We start from the raw sequence: 21,382 nt of genomic DNA on the forward strand, positions 1-21,382 counted from the left end.
TCATTATTAAGTTAGAAGGATAAATTCACACCTATTAATATTATTATTATTGTGCATCACATCACATGCCACATATATACCACTACATACGTACTTTTTTTGAAACTATTTTATACTGTATAATTATAAGAAACTATAGCCAAGTCATTATTATAAAATTAAGATAAACATAATGAATGATGAGTCCAAGAACTGATTGCTGTGAAATATAACCCAATAATAGCCTCTAAACTATGGCATTAATAATACTGAGTTAAACTGTGAAGGAAGAACGACCAATAACCACAACTGGAAGTGATCCAATTTTGCTTCCTCAAGAACAGAATCAATAGAATCAAAGAGATAATACAATTTTGCATTATCTCTTGTTTCTGCTCTCTCTATATAAAGTCCTCCAGGAAACATATTTCTGAAACTACAAAAGATTCCAGGTTTCTCATCCTTGAATTTCTTCTCCCTAAGGCTACCTCTCCGTGTTGACAGGTAAGAGAGATTTTTTTTCAGGGAGGCTCAGTTTTCTTACTGACAGAGAATTCCCACAGACTCAGTGATGTCTTAGGCAAGCTGCTTCCTGAATGTTAATATTTTGGTGAAGTAGAAGAGTCAAAACTTTTAGAGTCAAACACTGTTCACTAGAAACCCAGCTTGGCCTCTTCTACAAACCTTCATGACTTTTTCTTTCATGAGAAACAATGTCTATCTCTCAGAGCTGTTACCTTGATTAATGACAAGTTATATAATGAACCTACATCTGGTATACCCTTAAAAAAAAATGCTTTACTTTACCATACAGATCCTTTCTCGTTTCTGGTCTGGCTTACCAGTCTTGAAATGCTGAATGAATTCTGCTGCAAGTCCTTTTAATTCACATGAATTTTTAAAATCTATAATCTTCCTTCTCCTGCCATCTTCCACCATAACTGTGGAGAAAATCTGAAAATAGTAAAGAAGATATGCGAGGGCCTTTTAACAACTGCTTCATAACACATATGCTGAGAACTTAGTGACAGATAACAAAAACCATTTGATTATATGCATGGTTTTAGGGGTATAAAATTCAGGGAGGGTGTGGTAGAAATGTCCATCTTTGGTTCAAGTACTTGGAGGTGGTTATTCTTGTTCCTACAAACAAAAGGAGAAAATTATCTGTCCAATGTGCATTCAGCATACAACAGTGGTCTGGGTAAGATCACTGTAACAGAAACCTTTTTTCCACCCAAAAGAGGAGCAGAGAAGCAGACATTCAGTGACCAGTCCTTAGCAACGCTAAAATATAGACAGGCACATGTTGACAATTTCTTGATTTTAGTCCCTGGCAATGGTTCTCCTTGGCTCTAAATTCTGCCCCGTGTATTCTTAGTTTTTCCCACTGATTCATATTGCTGTTTCCATCAAAAGTAACTCTTGTTTGGAATTAGATAACTTTCAGACTATTTTCTGTCTGCAGAAATGTAGAGATCTGAAGACCTCCCACTTTGAAGTCTCTCTGTCTCTTTCCATTGAAGCTGATATTATTTCTTTAAAAATTTTGTGCATTTCTTATTTTTCATGTTATACTTCCCTCTATTAGACAGAATCTACACCCACAAATATTTTGAAGACAACCCTTCTCTACCTTGGACTCCTGTAAGGAAGTGATAGGGTGATGTTTTTAAGAGTTTAGAAGCACCATTTGTCTAGTCAAGCGTGTAAATGGAGCATTCCCTTAGATTCTTAGTGGCTTTTTGGTTAAACTGAGAAGCCTTTTGAGATTTGCTCTAAATCTTTCTGAGGACTTAACAAAGGACCATCCAGCCAGCTGTACTCACAGGGACCAAGTTTTCTGGCTGTATTTTGGAATTATTTGATATTTGTCCTGAAACCATTTCTTACTTTGACAATTGTTCCCTACCTGGAAAGTCTGCCCTAGCCCTGCATATTTCCTGAAAATTATAACTGAAACTAAAAAGTTTGCTCTTTAAAGTATTCATCACTTCCTGGAATTTAGCATGAGCAGTGAGCAGAAATCATGAAATCTTCATAGCAAGACCATTGAGTTTATCTAATCCATTTTCTATTTTCCACATTAGCATCAGTGGCACTATGGTCAAACGTTCTGTTACTACACAACAGAGGTAACTCTGATCCCAGCTTCTAATAATACTTTTGTTGTTGTTCTCACTTTCCTTCAAAACTTCCCCTTGTTGAGACTCATCAGGTTTCTGCCCTCTGCCTAATTTCAAGGTCAGCAGCACGTGTTTCGGGGTTTTGTTAGGACAGCATCTCAACCATAGTAGCAGTTCTGTTCCCCTTTTCTTTTGTTGCAAAACAAAACCCAGAATCCTCACCCTTTCTCTATGAAGTCCCAGGAAATCAGGTGAAGGAGAAGGCTATCAACATTCAGTAGGTGCTGTTGGCTCTGCAAGTTGTCACACAAAAAATGCCAAGAGGCTGAGTTTCCAATTCCTTTTAGTTCAGATGGAGCAGTTTCCTAGGGAAAGAGTGGGGAAGGCAGCTTCCAGGCAACAGCATTAATTCAGGGAGATGAGGGGAAGTTTCCAAAATGATGCACATTTAAACACGAAGTACCATCAGAATGTCCAGAACCCTTCCTTTGGTGTAACACACAACATTCCATTCTTCTGTCTCTGGTTCAATTTTAGACTGATTTTTATGCAAAAGTTTAATCTATCTAGAATAGTCTTCAATTAATTTTATCTCTCTTTATACTTGGTTCCCCAAACCAAACAAATATAAGCTCTCATCATTAGTTATCTTAGTTCTTAGGAAAGAAAAATTAAAAATCCCTTTAAATCTTAAGTTCCTCTAGAAGATAATATAGAAATTGGTAGAAAAAGAGAATCAGAAAAATATACTGAGTCCTAGTATTCACAGAAGAAAAGAACAATAAACAGAAAGAAAAACAGCTAAGTACAAACAAGAGTTTTGAAAAAAGATATAATTATTGACATTACATCTCTCAGAGAAGTCAAGCTGCACCTTAAGAAGAAATTGAATTTTTAATTCAGAGCTTATTAAAGACTTAACAGACTAGGTTAAGTACATAGTTGCAAGCAAAATTCAGTGAGTTAAGTTAAATATTTTCAGAGGAGGGAGAAGCTGTAAGTGAAGAAGAAAAGCACAGGAGGAAAATGATGGACATTAGTGCGCTGGAGAAGCAAGATTAAATGAACACTTCGCTTGTGTTTTTATTTTTATTTTGTCAGGGGTTAACTCTGCAAGACTGAAGATCAAAAAAAAAGAGACAAATTCTCAGGGGAGAACAGAAGAAAGCAAACCAGCTTCTTCTTGGTTGATAATATTGAAGTCAAGATACAAGGAGTTAAAGGAATAGTTTGCCCTTTGTATTCTTCTAAAGAAGAAAACACATTTTACAAATTTGAAAATGGTTTCAGGTCATTTGGAACATGATCTTGTTTTATCCCATTTACAATTAGAATTTTACCCCGTAAGAATAAGAGACCCTTCCTTCTTGGAATCTGGTAAAGGCTTTGTAAATACAATAATATAAAGATGAGATCCATATTTATAACATATGATTCATGATACAAAAAGTACCACAAACATTTCTTAAATCACTACAGATGTAGGAGAAGTCAGTGAGCACAGGAAAGACTACATATCATTGTTTGTTGATTGCAGTCATGCTCAATGATCTTTAGCTAAACCTCATGCAGTAAAATACTCCTCTTCAAGTTGCCAGTAGGACACCCAGCCAATTGTCCCCAACAGGAAACTGGAAATGCAGAATAAGTGAGGGAGTGGTTTAGACTGGAGATGTAGATTTGAAAGATATTTTCATGGAGTTTGAAAGCTGACAAAGAGGGAGCAGGTGTTACCGCCACATAAAAGAGAAGAACTTGGCAAAAAACTTGACAGAAATGAGGAACACTTGCATTTTTTAAAGCATGAGTTTAAGAGGGTTTGTACTGTGGATATTAAGCAGAGGAAGTGTCTGAAATAAAATGTGATTCATTTGTTTAAATTTAAAAGACTTAGAAATCCACATGGAATAGTAAAAACAGGGTGTAAGCAGCACTAGTAGTCATACCATGTAGCTTATCATTAATGTATATATTTTACAGTCTTTGTGTATTAATGTAAATGAAAATAGTCAGGCATATTTTTGCATAATTAAATATATAGAAAGGATATTCTACTCTCTGTACTCCTTTTATCCTTTTTATTTATTTATTTTTATATTCATTGTATTCCGGGATTCACCCTGGTTGATATATGTGGCTAATATTTATTCATTTTCGATGCTGCATAGTGTTCTAAAATAAAACATTATCCTTTATCAATGGGCTTTGGATTCTTTCCTGCATCTTTGCTAATATAGACTGTGTTTTATGAACATTCTTTTGCAGGTGTTACTCAAGGATTCTGAATAGAAACCGCTATGTATACATAACGTCTTTTTCAACTACACATCATAGTGTCAAATAGCTCCCCAAAGTGATTGTACCAATATTCACGTCAGCCAGCGGTGCTTAAAAGTTCCTATTTTGCTTTATCTCCTCTGACAGTGTTGCCAACGATTATATATTTTTAACCAATTTAACGAATGTTGATTTATATTTCTCTGATGATCGTAAGGTTGAGAACTTAAAAAAAATTATTAGCATCTGTTTCTATTCGTCACTGAATGATATTTGGTTTGTTCATTTTAGTGTTTCTTTTTGTAAACATTTGGAATAACTTTATGTACTTTGCATAATAGACTTTTAATTAATTAGTATGTCGCCAAAGAGATTATTTTACTTTTAACGTAATCGAATTGATCCATTTCATTTAGGTTATCAAACTTGGGAGGTTTATGATGTTTATAGTACTTTTACCCTTTTAGTTTGCATAGTCTCTCTTTAATTTCTGATATTAGAAATTTTTGTCCTCTCTCTCTCTGTTTTTAGTTAGTCTGACCAGAAGCTTATTGACTTTATTGATCTTTTGATCTTGGATTTATTGCTTTTCTCTACAAGTTTTCTGTTTTCAATTTCATTGTTATCTTCTTTAATTCTTATTATTAATTTTCTCCTGCTTACTTCGGATTTAATTTATTCTACTTTTTCAGTTTCCTAAGATGCACATGGAGGTGATTGATTTTTACATCTTTTTTTTTCTATTACGTATATTCAATACTATCAATTTCCCTCTAAGTTCTGCTTTTGCTCTATACCGCAAGTTTTGATAAGTTCTGTTTTCATTTTCACTTAGTTCAAAGTATTTTAAAATCTCTCTCAAGATTTATTGGCCCATGTTTTATCACTCTAGATAAGCATTTATAGGCAATTACTGGCAACAAATTTCCACAATTTTTGTTTATCTGAGACTGTCTTACGGCTCCATCACTTTTGATGGAAAAATCTGCAAGCTACAGAATTCTAGGCTGGTGTTTATTTTCTGTCAATACTTAAATATTTCCATTCTTTTCTCATTTGTATGGTTTTTTTCCGAGATGTCACATGAAAAACTTACCTTTGTTTCTCTACGTGTAAGTTGTTTCTTTCCTCTGGCTTCTTCCATGATTTTTTTCCCTCATCTCTGATTTTCTGCAGTTAAAATCATATGCCCATTGTAGTTGTTTTGACATTGATCTTGGGTGGCGTTCTCAGAGCTTGCTAGATCTGAGGTGTGGTGTCTGACATTAATTAAGGGAAGTTTTCAGTCACTATTGTTTTAGATATTTCTTCAGTTTCTTTATCTTTTTTTTTTGATATTCACAAGCTCAGAGATTCATCAGCTTTGTCCAATCTACTAATATGTCCATGAATGGCATTCTTCACTTCTATTATCATGTCTTTATCTCTAGTGTTTCTTTTTCACTTCTTTCTTAGGATTTCCTTCTCTCTGCTTGTGTGACCCCTCTGTTCTTGCCTGCTCTCTACCTTATCACATTAATCACCATTCTTTTACATTCTTGGTCTGCTGGTCTGATAATTTCAACACTCCTACCATGTCTGGTTCTGATGCTTGTTCTGTCTTTTCAAACTGTGTTTTTGCCTTGTAGTATGTCTTGTATTTTTTCCTTTATAGTCAAATTTGATGTAAAAGAATTATTAGAAATAGGCTTTTACTAATGTGATGATGAGGTGGGCAGGGAGGGAAGCCTTCTACAGTCTATGATTAGGTCTCAGTCTTTTAGTGAGCCCTTGACTCTGGACTGTGAACTTTACAACTGTTCCTTGCTTTTCTTTTGTTTTGCTTTGCTTTGTTTTATTTGGTTTTATTTTCCCCCCTTAGGGGAGACAGGATGACTAAAGTGGGCTAAGTTGGGTATTTCTTTTACCCATTTACAAGGCTAAAGAAGGCTGGACGTACATATTTCTTCTCCCTCAGTTCAGTTAGGCTCTGACAAATCCCTAGTACATAAGGATTTGGTTGACTAGTTTCTCCTGAGGGCAGACCTTGTTAAAAACAGAGTGCTTTGATGTACAATTGACCCTTGAACAATACCGACTGTAAGTTGTATGTGGGTTTTCAACTGCATGGAAGGTCAACAATGGTAGCCCCGACATTGTTCAAGAGTCAACTTTATTGCAAAATGATTCCTTTCTCCCCCTCTGTTATTTACTGTGAGAACCTGATCAAGCTCTTGGAGGTAAAATCTACAAAAGTGCAGGGCTTCCCTACGACTGGGTGCCCCCTGTAGTTTTTAACTCTCAGACTTGTCCACATCTGCTCCAGTATTTCATCCTTAAGAGTTCAGGTTTTCCTGTGCTGAGACCGATTCCAGCTGAGATTTCTGCCCTGATACATTGTGAGTCTCTGTATCCATCTATTTATTTCTCTAGTTTAGGGAGCAGCAGTTTACCCTCTGACCTCACTTCTCTTTTGGATCTATAAAGTGTTGCTAATTTTTCAGTTTCTCCAGCTTTTTAGCCTATTGGTAGGAAAGAGTGTCAACTTCTAGGCCCTTTATGTGTGGGAACAGTCATAACCTTGTGTTTTATTTTAAAATGTATTTCTAACTAATCAACATAAATGTATTCCACTATATTTGTTTCTAAAATATTTAAAATTTCACTTTTCACATCTCACTTTTTAGCTAGTATTTTATCTCAGAATAGTTTTTATGTATAGCTATGGGTTAAGTGTTACACTTTGTTTTTCCACATGGCTGACCAGCTTCTACATTTGCATCCACTATCCATCAATTCGCCATGCATCACTGATTTTCATAAAATGTTACCTCTAATATAGACGTGTGTATCTTCTATGTGCACTTAATTGTCTTTTATTGATCATTTGTTTATCCCCTCTAATCCTTTGCATTGTTATTTATTACAGCTTTATAATAAGACTTGATATTTGGTAGAGCAGTCCTTCCACTTTTCTTTTCTTTAAGAGTGCCCTGATCACTTAGTTATTTATTCTTCTATGTAGAATTAGAATCAAAATGTGAAGCTTGATGAAGAACTCTGTTGAAATTTACACTTAAATTTAATCAAATTAAAAAATTAATATGAAGGCAGATGATATCTTAATGACATTTATTCTTCCAAATTGATAAGGACATTATGGCTGTCAATCTGTTTAAGCTTCCTATAATCTTCCAATGATGAGTTCAGATAGTTTCTTTAAATTAAACAAATGGAACTATCAAAATTGGCATTACTTTGGAGATAAGCATATGAGGACAAATTCAGCAACTGTTTGTACTGAGGTATGTTAACAAGTTGTTCAGAGCAACATCTTATATAATTTAGATGTAGTATGAATATGTTATAAAAATCAATTTGTCTCTGTTTTCACTTTGAAATGTTTTACATATCATATAGTTATCTTTAAAGTACATTTTACTGTACTGATAAGATTTTTTAATTCCATACAATTCTGTGGAAAATTTTCTACATAATGTATGTGATGGGCAAGGAGTCCTCTGAGAATAAATTTGTTAAATCAAACACTGGCAAAGATAATGTCCCCATAACCACTATCCCTGCAAGAAAGTAACATCCAGGGTACCTGGCACTGTTATACATTATAAAGTGGGTAAAATATATGAAGTTTGGGTGCTACAAATGCCATTTTTTCTTGAGATGACATTCATCTATCGTGAAACTCAGTATTCTAATTGGCCTTCATGGTTTTCAGTAATAACTATGAACAAATTATGAAGCAATCATTCTATAGTACTTTCCAAATGTTGTGTCTTTATGACATGTACTCCTTTTGAAGCAGGTTTTATGTGAACTTGTTTTATTCTTCAGCTTAAAGAAAACTTGGGAGAAAGTAACTGATTATCTCTCCAATGCTGAGTCATTACTACAACATAGAGAAGGTAACAGGAAAATTTAGGCTAAGGTTAAGATGGGAAATCTGAATAATACTGAATGTCTCCTAAGGCAAATATTTGGGCTCCACTGTCCTTTTAGGCATTGAATTATTCAAGTTTCTCATATCCAACAAACATTTTCAGATTTACTCAAAAGACACATATAAAATTTTAGAAATACGTAATTTATAATTATGTATAGATCTACTCTATAATATTATTGAGTACTTCTGTGATCTGGCCATAATCACATTTAAAATAAATTTCTAGATATACTTAAATTATTTGTAATGTGTACTAAGAAAATGAGAAACTAATTTACTTTAAAATGCTTCAAATATTTCATTACTTCAAAAACAAATCAGGCAAGGGCATTTAAAAATTATGAACAATTAGAACAGTAAAAATATTTTGAATATGTGGAAAGGCAGGAAAGACATACTTTCATACTACATAACATAGAAAACTCCATAATGTAAAATTTGCTCAGCTGTGTTCCTATCAACTAAACAATTCTGCTAATATGCATACTTACTAACAAACAAGTTGATCTCTAATTATAAGCATGAAGAAATGAAACAAGGCTGATTCCTAACCCAACCACTTACTTACTGAGATAACTTGGGCAATTCAATCAACATCTCTGAGTGTTCTGGATTCGGAATGAAGGAGAACGTGTGATCAACAAGCACCTGACGTTGCACTGAACACTTAGGGCTAATTCCTAACTGAATCCTATATCCTAGAACCTGTCTAGTCATGTACCTCAGAGAGATATGGAAGTGAGGAGAAGTGAGAGAAAGAGAGGAACAGAGAGACAGACATATGGACAGAAAGTGGAGAGAGAAATAGGCCAGTGAGACCGAGAGAGAGGACAGAGAATACGAATGAGAATAAAGAAAAAAATGAAAAGATGAATACATACAGATCATAAATGTAGGGTCCAGTTGCCCAAACAGCTGCTTAGATGAAGAAAGCAGGCCAGAAATATTGAAAGGAAAACTTTCATGTTTGTTATAGGCAGAAAAAGACGGAGGCTTGCTTCAAGAACACCGTTGCTTGTCCTGTGACCAGGTAAAAGCTGACCTATGATGGAATAGTTGAGTCACATGGTAAGTGTCCATGTAACATTTTAAGAATCTGACAGTTTCCAGAGTGACAGCACTAGTTCACATTCCCTCCGGGAAGGTAGCACAGAGTTCCATTTGCTCCACCTTCTTGCCAATGCTTTACCCTCTTTAAAGTTTTTAAACATTCTAATAGATGGTGTAGCCATAGTTTGTTGTGATTTTAATTTACATTTCCCTAGTGGCAGTTTTTGCCTTCTCGATATAATTTTTGAAAAGTGTTCACTCAAATCTTATGCCCAATATTTTCATGTTTTTGTTGTTGTTATTTTTTTCATTATTACTGAGTTTCGAGAATTCATTATATATTCTGTTAGAAGTACCTTTTTAGATATATGAGAAATCTCCCAGTATGTGACTTATATTTTCATTCTCTTAACAATGCCTTTTAAAGAGCCTAAGATCTTAATTTTGATAATTTAATTTTTTCCTTTTATGATCATACTTTTGAAGTTGTGCCTAAATCTTTGCCAAGATCACAAGGATTTTTTTCTAAGTTTTCTTCTAATTTACATTTAGGTCTCTGATCTATTTTCAGATAATTTTTGTTATTCTGTGTCATATGGTTGAAGGTTTTTTTTTTCAGCATATGGATATTTATTTTTCAGCATTGTTTGTTGAAAAGATTGTTTTTATCCACTGAATTCCTGTTTGTTTTACCTTTATCAAAAATCAACTACTTATATATGCATGGGTATATTTCTGGACCCTTCTAGGCTTTCGATTGATTTATTTTTCTATCTTGTTGCCAATGGCACACTCTGTTGATTACTATAGCTTTATAATACTGTTTAAAATAAAGTAATATAAATCCTTCAGCTTTGCCTTTCTATACTAATTAAATCAGCTTTCTCATTTCTATAAACAAGGCTGCTGAGATTTTGACTGATATTTTGTCAAATCTGTAGATTGATTTTGGAATAACTGATATTAACCATATTATGAACCTGGTTCATAAAGGAGAGACAATAATAAACATGAAGGTAATAATAATAAACATAATAAACATGGAGAGATTCGATATATCTCTACACTAACTTATGTCTGACAATCTTTGCCTTTTCAATGAGTTACTTAAATCATTCAAATTTTATGTTCCTTTTTAATATGGTTGAGTTTGTATCACACATCTTGCTATATGTTTTCTGTTTGTCCCTTCCCTTATTCTGTCCTTTTCTTTGTCTTTTACTGTGTGCTTTTGGATTAATTTCATATTTTTTATTATTCCATATCATCTCCTTTGTTGATGATTAGCTGTAACACTTATGCTATTTAAGTAGTTGTTTTAGGATTTATATAGTTCTTATAAGACCTCTATAATTTATCAACCTGTTATAAGCCCTGTTGTATCACTTTAACTATAGTTTGAAATTCTTAACATTATACTTAACCTTCTTCCTTCCTGCTCTTGTGCTAAGAGTGTCATACATTTTACTGCTAAATATGTTTTAAACTCACAAGACTCTGTTTTTTGTTATTGCTTTAAAAGTCAATTATTTTTAAAGACATTCAAACAATAAGTAAAAAAAGTCTTTATTTTTTACCCTTTAATTATTATTTCTGACACACAGTATAATTTCCTTAGTACATGAAAGCAAAAGGTTTGGTCTCCACATCTCAGTTTGCATTTGCCTAGAGAACAAGTCTATTTTTAACTTTGCATATTTTGCTTGACCTTGTGCAGGTTTCAGTTGATTTTTCTTATTTTATTTTTATCTTGGATATAAATTTCCCCTTATTTTTTTTTCTTTTACTCCAGTAAAATCTTTAAAATTATGTATTTTTTAAAACTCATTTCTTGTTTTGGGGTTTTTTTAGGGGGAAGGGAGACAGATTTGTTTTTGCTTTGTTTTTATATTTGTTTATTTAATAGTTGAAATATACCAGGAAAATCCATAATTTTGAAAAGCAAAACACAAAGCAGAATATACAACTGTATTATTTTCTTTTTTCCCTTTTCACTTAAAATATTATATAAATGCTTTAAACTTTGCTGTATATTCTATAACTTTAACTGGTTTGCCTTAACATACATTTGTTCTTTCAATTTCAACAAGCCATGTTATTTCAGATGTTGTTAGGCACACAGAACTTCATTTTTCTTTGCATTCTCCCTCACATTAATTTAGTTATTTTAATTCTAAATTACCCTTGTTTTTTCTTTCACTGCACTACAGTCTGTATTTCATTTTCAAATTTTTAACCCTTAAAAGACTAGGATGGTTATTTCCTGTGTATTCCTGACTTAAGCTTTTATAGAATTTACCTAGTCTCTTCAAAGGACTTCTTAAGTGCCTAGTATATTTTAAGTTCTTATAAGTGTTACTTGTCTAATATCATTATCACTATCATGAGTTTCACCGTTAAGACATTCTCTTACTTTGCCTGTCAGACGATTCAATCTGCCAACGTGTGTAAGATCTACACACGTTAAACTGAGTTTAACACGTTGAATCAGCCAGTCAATCACAGACACTGGGCTGTATGTTTTTTAATATCATGGAATCATCCTATTGTGGGAAGATAAAAGGAAAATTATTTCTGAAAATATATTGAATATCCATTTTATTTATTAATGAATTAATTTATATAGTAATGAAGAATAGAGACCATGTAGGATATTTACTTGTAATGTGACGCTGCAAAAAACGTGCTTGCTCCAAATGCCTTTCTGTTAGTGTGCTGTGATACATAGAACCACTAGCATCATCTTTGTGTTTATAGCTCCAGGCATTTTGCAAGCCTTAATGCACTGATGAATGCATGAGTGAATTTCCAACTATAAAGCCTTCTTGGAAGTCATATTCTATAAACAGAAAGTATTATGATTTGAAATTTTAGACCCAATTTCTGGAAGAGAAGTGTATAACGTAATTTCTTAACAGGAATTATGTGGTGTTTCTCATGCAGCCCCTAATTCAGTAGTCATACGGCTTTCGGTCATAAGACTCTGACTGCATGTGGAAGGAAATATTGAAAGGAACACTTTCCAAATATACCAGATGCCAAAATCTGAAAATGGTCATCATTACTTATCTAGTAGTAATAATCCTTAAGTATTTATATTGAACTGCTTATTCTGTCATTCTTTTCAGGCTCACGTTAATTTATCCTCAGATCATTTCATGAGAATCATCATAACATTTCAATCTTATTGTTAGTATTTTTTAATTAACCTGGACTTTCGCCAAGCAAAGCAAATGGACAAGCAACAGGAGAATGTTGTCAACACAGGGTCCCGACAGAGAAGCTAATATCTTTGAGCCAAAGCCAACTGTGCTGCCATAAAACCAGTTGGTTTTATGATAAATGAGAATGAATAAAAGTTACTGATAGATCTGCTTTAAAGGTCACTTTGCATCTGCAACATGTACTTATATTTTAGATCATTTAAATTATTTTCTGAAAGCAAAAATGATACCATCCATCTCTTATCCAAACAATGCTTTGATCCTTTATATTCCATTCAACTAAGTAGTCCAGTAGGTTAAGTAAGATAACACCTTAAATGGATTAACAACTTTTAGTTTTTAAAAAATTCTTAAAGATTGATATTTATGCTGATGATAGATAGTGTTTTGTATTTTTCAATCATTAGATAACTCGTTTTTTATTGCTACAGTATAAAATCTCATTAAATCAAGTTTTTATATATAAGTGCCTTCCAAAATTAAACACAATTTTAATGACAGTGTATTACACATCTTTAATTTATACTTGATATTAATATGGTCTAGTGTTGGGGCCTTGGAATCCAGGTGGTTTTTCATTAATCAAGTTCAAAAACAATTATGTAGCAAGTTAATTGAATATGTGCATGTTGTATAGAGTCAAGCTTTTTAAGGCAAGATTTTCCTTTAGTGGAAAATTTAAATATATATTCTTATAATAATACTTGTATTACTATTTTGCATTCTAATATTATTTATAATATATAGTGTAAAACTAATACTAAATTTATATTATTTTTAAAGCACAGAATCTTAAATTGCTACCATTATTCAACGAAAAAAATTGTAAAATACTAACAACAAATGTGTTAAAAGCCTTCATATATCTTCTTCTTTTTAAATTTTATTTATTTATTTTTATTTTTTTAAGCCTTCATATATTTTCATGTATATCAAAGCTTCCAATTCTCTTAAAAACTTGATAAAGCTGAAAATTGACTTTTTCAGATGAGGAAAACACTTCAGAGAGAGCTTAATAGCTTAACTAAGACCACACAACTTGTACATGTTATTTCTTTTAATAAGAATTTGAAAGAAGTGTCTCTATTTTTTATTTTGATCAAAATTACATATATTTGGCTTTCAACTGTCCTCATCTTTTGGAAAATGAAAATCACTTCAAGAAAGAGTATGTGTCAGTATCCTGTCATATAGTTTGAGGACAAATTAAGTAATATGTTTCAAATTACTATAAAAGTATATAGAATAAGTAGATGATGATGATGAACTTTTAATGTTTCTGGCATCAAAACTAATTTTCTCAATACTTAATTTTTTTATTTTATGTTGTATTGATATGTTGATAACCCCTAATTTTTTAATATACAAGGTAGTAAATATAATTTAAGCATTTTAGAAAGGATTTCTGAATATTCTGCTAATTAATTTTATCTCTCAGCTTTTGACTACCTGGTGTTAAAATATGGAAAAAATATATGTTCCCAAATTTGCAAAATCTCAACTCTCCAATCAGCTGTGTCAGAAAGACATGTAAAATTTTCCCAAATGTATTGAAAATCAATAACTTACACATCCAGTAACTTAATAAAATCCAAGTAGCGTAAATGCAAAAAAAAAAAATCTACAGACAAATCACAGTAAAAGTTCTGAATGTCTAAAACAAAAAAAATATTCTGAAATAAATAATAGAAAATGACTCTCCACTTAAAAGAGAACCCCAATATGATTAACAGCAGACTTCTAAGGAGAAGTAATGGAAACCACAAAACAGTGGGATAGCATATTCAAAGTTCTCAAGGAAAAAGAAAAAAGCCAACAAAACAACAACCAAGGATCTTAAATCCAAAAATGATATCTTTAAAAATAAGAATGTGACACAACTTTGTAAACTGAGTATAACTCAATAAAAAAAATTTCAATACCATAAAAAAACAAAAATAAGAATGAAATAAACTTTTCAAATTTCAAAGTAAAAAAAAAAAATCAAAGAAAGAAAAAAAACTGAAAGCATTTGTTGCTCACATACTCATATTGCAAGAACTACTAAGGTAAGTTCTTTAGGATGAAAGCAACTGAATTCAGAATATAATTTAATTCTACACACACAAACACACACAGACACACACCACCACCACCACCAGTAAATGTAAGTATGTAGGTATAAAAGACAGTATAAATGCCTATTTTCTTCTGTTAAATATTAATATTTGTTATATGGAAAACAATACTATTGTTCCTGGGAGCAGGGGGATAAAAGTTACCTTGGTTCTTAGTCACCTGAAAAAAATGAATTTTTAATGAGAGACAGAAAGCGTGATATAAATAAGATTTTATTAATGAAGTAAAAATGTAGTAAAGTATAGCACACTCCTGAGAATTGGGGGGGGGGGGTACAATTCAAGAGAGGAAAAATGGAGCTGCTCCTTTGTTTCTCCTGTCTTATATCCTGGCTTAGGGGGCGTTTTTGTGACTGATTGATTCACAGCTCAGTTCCTTGTGCTCAGATACTCCCGTCCCTTGTGTGTATGTTCTTACCCATGATGCACACAGGGAAATCTACAGGAGGGGCTCAAACTGCAATGTTTATTACATTACAATGAGCATTGTGTCAGGCTAAGCTGGGTCCTTCTGTCTATTGTGCAGCTGCAGTGTTTGATCCCAGCTGGCTTCTTTGCTGATCCTCACTCATTTATAGAAAGTAAACATTTTGGAGCCCCTCATCCTGATTGCAGGCATACTGTTAGTTTCTGGGTTTCCTTTCCTCTTCCACTCCTCCTGCCCGGTGATCATTTCTATCTAACTGCCTAACACTCACAAAAGGAGGAAAGTATACAGAGCTATTTAGGAGTAACATTTCTATAGATCACTGGATTCAAACTAGCATAAATCTGAAGCCAATTATGATAAATTAGGATCTTTATAGTAAACATGAATGCAACCACTAAAATAACCCAAAACAGTAAAAAATCAAAGAAATGTAAAGGCTACATTAGAAAACATCCATTTAATCCTAAAGAAAATAGTAAAGGATGAACAGATGAACGGAAAAGATACATGACATGAAAAAAAAAAGTAAAATGGCAAGCCAACCAAAAGGCATAGATTGTTAGATTCTAGTCGTCCTTGTGTTGTGAACTGGTATCTAATTATGGATTCGATGAGCATTTTTCTGATGACTAATGATGCTGAACATTTTTCCATTTGCTTACTAGTAATCTGTGTGTCTTTCTGTGAAGAAATATCTATTCAGATATTTTGCTCATTTTAAAAATTGAGAATTTTTTAAAATTATTGAGTTGTAACACTTTTTTATATATTCCAGATACAGGTTTCTTACCAGATGTATGATTTGCAAATATTTTCTCCCATTCTCTGAGTTGTTTTCTTACTTCCTTGTATCCTTTAAAGACAAAAATTTTTACTTTTGATATAGTCTGATCTGTCTTTTTTTTTTCTTTAGCTGTTCATAAGCTGTTCAAAAGCTCTAGCTTTTGGTGTCATATCAAAGAATTCTTTGCCAAATTCAAGATCAGGAAGATTTATCTCATATGTTTAAGTATAAAAATGTCATATCAAGAAGTCAGATAACAAGTGTTGACAAAGACATGGAGAAACTGGAACTCTGGTGTACCACTGGTGGGAATTTACACTGGTGCAATCACTTTAGAAAATAGTCTGCTAATTTTCCAACTACTATGTGTTACTGTATGACTCATGAAACCCACTTGTAAGTATATACTCAAGAGAAATGAAAACATATGTCTACACAAAAACATGTACACAATTATTTACTGCAACATTATTATAATAGCCAAATGGTAGAAACAACCTAAATGTCCATAAACTAATGAATGGATAATGAAATGTTATGAATCAATTGGCATATTTTTCTCCATAAAAAGAACTAAAGAACTAATATATACTACAACACAGATTAACTTTAGAAACATGTTAAGTGAAAAAAGCTAGTTATGTAAGACCACAGATTATAGTTCATTAATATGAAATGCCCCCAAAGTGGAAATCTGTATAGAAAGTAGATTAGCGGTTGCTTATAGCTGCGGAGTGGGATGGGAAGACATGGGGACAATAGGTACTGGTTATGTTAGGAAGTCAGATATACGGGGGCACCAGGCAGGTATGTGGAGAAGAGGGAGGATGGTCTGGAATATGGTGTTATGCCCACCTCCAGCATAAACGGACTTCTTCTAAATGAGTGCCGGCAAGAAATTGATTAAAACCCTACATCCACGATTGCGAAGTAGCAAAAAGGACTTAACCAGACATGACCCAATATTCATTGTATTACAATTAACATTGCGGTTTAGGCCCCCATGGGTTTTTCTGTGTGCAGCATGGGTAAAGACATGCACAAAAGGGGCCAAACATGAGTAAGCATTCCAAGGACAAGAGCCGTCAATCAATCAAGAGACCACCTCTAAGCGAGGGAATAAGAGAAGGGGAGACAAAAACCACCACTTTTTCTCCCTTGGATCAGCCCGCCTCCCATTCTTGGAGGTGTACTTTTCCTCTTTTAAATAAATCTTTTAAAATCTTTCTCTATACAACATACCATATGTTTCAGATATGACAAGGGTCTTTATCATTTAGGGTAATGGTTATTTTTTTTTTCTTTTAAGGTAATGAAAAGAAGATGATGATTGCACATGTCTGTGACTATACTAAAAATCATTGAATTGTATGCTTTATATGAGTAAATTTCATGACATTTGAATTATATGTCAATTAATGCTGCAAAAAATAAACCATTTAATTTCATCATACTGAAGCACATGAAGGCTACAAATTCTCCATCACCAAGGAGCATGGGAGCACTCAGTTAACAGGAAGTTCTCCTGTGTGTCTAGATGTAAATTCAGTGAGGGAAGTTGAGTACTTTGAGGCAGAGAAAAGAGAAAAAGGACTCACAGCACAAACATATCAGAAATTATAACTTTGAGTGAGATTCAAAATATTTGTTATGATGCAATTAGTCTCCTCAAACACCTTCGTGTATTCTACAATTTTTGTTCAAGAGTATTTTTGGAATAAGCCTTAGTTGGCTGGGAGCAGATGAGCTTTAAGAAATGACATGGAGATAGATGATAAATTGGTGATGTGGGTTGCTTTCAGTTCAGAACCGACTGAACATTTTATTAGGATGTTGCATCTATTTCTAAAAAAAAAAAAAGCTTTATCTTTTTATTGTATCTGTATGAGATGATGCATATGAACCAGATTGACTTCAGTAATCACTTCACAATATAAGTAAGTCATGCTCTACGCCACAAACTTACACAGGGATGCATGTCATTTATATCTCAATAAAACTGGAGGGGAGTAGAGAATAGTTGGGGAAAATCAAAGACTAATTTGTTTATCAGCATTAAGAAATAAGTCAAATATTTTGCCTAAAACTAATAAATGGTTAAACTTGGAAAAATTATAATTTCCTTTATTCTAGAGAGGTGAAAAATAAATTCCTACAGGACATGACTTACTGAAAAGAGACACAATCATGTATAATACTTAAAGTCCCAGATCCAGGAACCACAGTGTGGATGTAACTATGACTCCAGAATTTACCAGTGATTAAAACTGTGGCCAACTTAGCCTCTCTGTGCCTCTCTCTCTCTCTTTTTTTTTTTCTCTCCTAAAAGCAGTGCCATTTATAAGGTAGAAATACCTGAATTCAAATAAATACTTCAGAATTATGCCTGATTTTAGTAAGTACTCATTATCCAGCAATATGTGATGGAGTTGTCATGCGAAAGAGGAAAGAGATGCTGTTTGGGTGGGAAAAAGGATAGTATCAAAAAAACCCATGTTAGAACTGCACAGTGTTGCTAATACCTAACAATTCAGAACAGCTACAAACTATAACGTGCTGCCTCAATATATTCATATAAAATATATTGAGACTTCTCAGGATTTATTGTAGCAAACTTGTGTATCAGGTGATATTTAGACTTGATAAATTCAGATTCCTTGTGAATCTTGGATTATTTTTTTATAGATACCATTCTACAGCATATTACCTTTTGTTCTATAGACCTTTGGCTAAAATTCTTTTCATGTCAAACTGATTGATCTAAGTGATTCACATCTCCTAGTCTGACAAATGGAGTTAGAGCAAGAAACTTGACCTGTTATACATGTTCACAATATGTAAGCAGTTTCTATGTTATAAAACATTCAATAGTAATTCATCTGTTACACGTGTAAAACGTTCCCTTCGGGGAGTGGGGGTGCAGTTTAAAAGATTCTAATTAACTTAAAAGGATCCATTAAGTCTTTAGTTAATCGGTTTTAGAATAAGAGGGTCAATAAAAAGTCAAGATTTTAAATTCAAATTAAATTAACTATGCTTTTGAAAAGATTTCTATTCCAAACCGCCTACAAGATGTGACAAGGCTTAACCTTTCTGGAATGACTCCTCCACTGCTTTATACCTGTTTAAGGAAATTTATTTTTTTTTATTCCTGATTACCTTCCAATTATTACTATACAGCCTAGGCATCATAGAAAATGATGAAATGTTACTGATTACATTTTATGGAACTTTCATTATCTAGATCCTAAGACTGGGATCATATGCGTCTGCGCGCACACACACAAACACACACACACACACACACACACACACATAACTTCCCACCCATGTATTTACGACTGTACACTTCGCGATAGGAAAAAAAAAAGATTTGCTAAGAATTCAAGGTTGGTTTATTACAATCATTCCATTTCCTTTCTATTAATTTATAATGGCATACTCTTTTATTGGTTACCTTACAGATTAAAACATGTAGAGTTATTGCCTTTTAAATTTTTTTGAAGGAGAAGTAATTATGTTTATTTATCTGTTTATTTAATGGAGGTACAGGGGATTGAACACAGGGCTCTTGCATGCCAACCAGGCACTCTACCACTGAGCTATACCCTTCCTCTTGAGTTACTACTTTTTTAATAGAACAATTTTTACTACCTCTTTAACAATACTAGAATCTTAAAACATTTTACACCTATTTACAATCTTCCTGACTTTTGTGTTACTTTGGTCATGTGTGTTCATTTCACAAATATTCTAAGTAGCACATAATATAGAGTTAAAGGAAACTATGCAACCTTCAAATGTATTAAAATTAAATGGTTATTAAAAATAAGGACATTAAGCTTGCCCTTGATATAAAATAAATATTTTGATTTTTAAATTTTCCCTAAAGTGTGCTTGTATTAAATTTAGTTTCTCCCCAATGTAAAGGGCTAATAACTACAAAGGGATTCTATAACTCGTTTTAACAATACACTGGAGAAATTAGTGGAGATGATTAAAACTGAAAAAAAATCAAGAGTGCCATAGCTACCACCAGCCATTGGTTTGCACGATAATGTCATCAGAGTATTTCAACCTTGGTACTGTTGATATTTGGGTCTGGGTATTGTCCTGTGTCTCCGAGGATGTTTAGTAACATCCACAATGTCTATCCCAATAATGTCAGTAGCACACACCTAGTGGTGACAATCAAAAATATCTCCATCCATTGCCAATGTCCCCTATGTGGGAGTCACTCCCAACTCAGCATCGTTCTACACTAAGGAAAGGGTCAGAACACAGGTGAAGAACAAATACTTATATATATATATTTACACACATACGTACATGTATATAACTTTTTTAAAACTTTTAATTTCATTTTTATTTATTCAAACATCTGTAAAAGTAGGAAAACCAGTATCAGTCCCCATGTATCCATTAACCAGTTCCAGCTATTGTTAACATGTGGCCAATCTTGTTTCATCTACTCCTCCATTGGACTATTTTATTTCCTTTTGTGAATTACTGTAAAAGTATATCCCGAACGTTGTATTATTTCTTCCACAGAGACCTCAGAGAATTCTACAGTGTAGGAGCTCACTCAGCCCCTTTTTAAATGTAATCACAATATCATTTCTTTAACTGGGTTCCTTCAAACTAGAAGCTTGATAAAATCCTGTGACTAGGCCTTTTCTGATGTCTGCATGGAGCTGGTCACCACATCAGCATGTGGAGTGAGAGCTGTGAGATTTGCAACATTGTACAAGAAGTATACAAAAAACATTATCCAAAATGTTCAAAACAACATAGTTCTTAATATTACAAAATATTCTGTAACTGTTCATATTTCTCAGACTGTCTCAGGGAAATCAATTAATTAATTAGTTGTCTACCTGTCTATCTATTAATGTATTTATTTTATTTTGTTTTTGTTTTTTTGTTTGTCTGGAGGTGGGTAATTCGGTTTGTTTGTTAGTTAGTTAGTTAGTTAATTTATTTATAGCAGAGGTACTGGGATTTGAACCCAGGACCTTATGCATGTTAAGCACACACTCTACCACTGAGCTATACCTTCCCCCCATCTATGTATTTATTTTAGAGCAGGTTTTTTTTTTAATTGAGATAGTTTATAATGCTGTGGCAATTTCTGGTATATAGCACAATGCTTCAGTCATACATGAATATACATATATTCATTTTCATATTCTTTTTCATCATAAGCTACTATAAGACATTGAATATAGTTCCCTGTGCTATACAGTATAAACCTGCTTATCTATTTTATATATGCCAGTCAGTATCTGCAAATTTCGAACTCCAAGTTTATCCCTTCACATGCACTTCCCTGCTGGTAACCATAAGTTTGTTTTCTATGTCTGTGAGTCTGTTTCTGTTTTATATATAAGTTCACTTGTCCTTTTTTATTTGTTTTTTAGATTTCAAATACGAGTGATACCATACAGTATTTTTC

General features: G+C 33.1%; 1 non-coding gene across 1 annotated transcript; it reads right to left on the bottom strand.

Annotated features, from left to right (window-relative positions):
- Nucleotides 1-20,914: 20,914 nt before the first annotated feature.
- Nucleotides 20,915-20,987, bottom strand: TRNAV-AAC (transfer RNA valine (anticodon AAC)). Its single transcript has one exon. It is a non-coding gene; the product is annotated as a tRNA-Val (tRNA).
- Between the last annotated feature and the right edge of the window lie 395 nt (nt 20,988-21,382).

This window comes from Camelus dromedarius, chromosome 6 (assembly GCF_036321535.1).
Source record: "Camelus dromedarius isolate mCamDro1 chromosome 6, mCamDro1.pat, whole genome shotgun sequence".
Lineage (NCBI taxonomy): Eukaryota > Metazoa > Chordata > Mammalia > Artiodactyla > Camelidae > Camelus > Camelus dromedarius.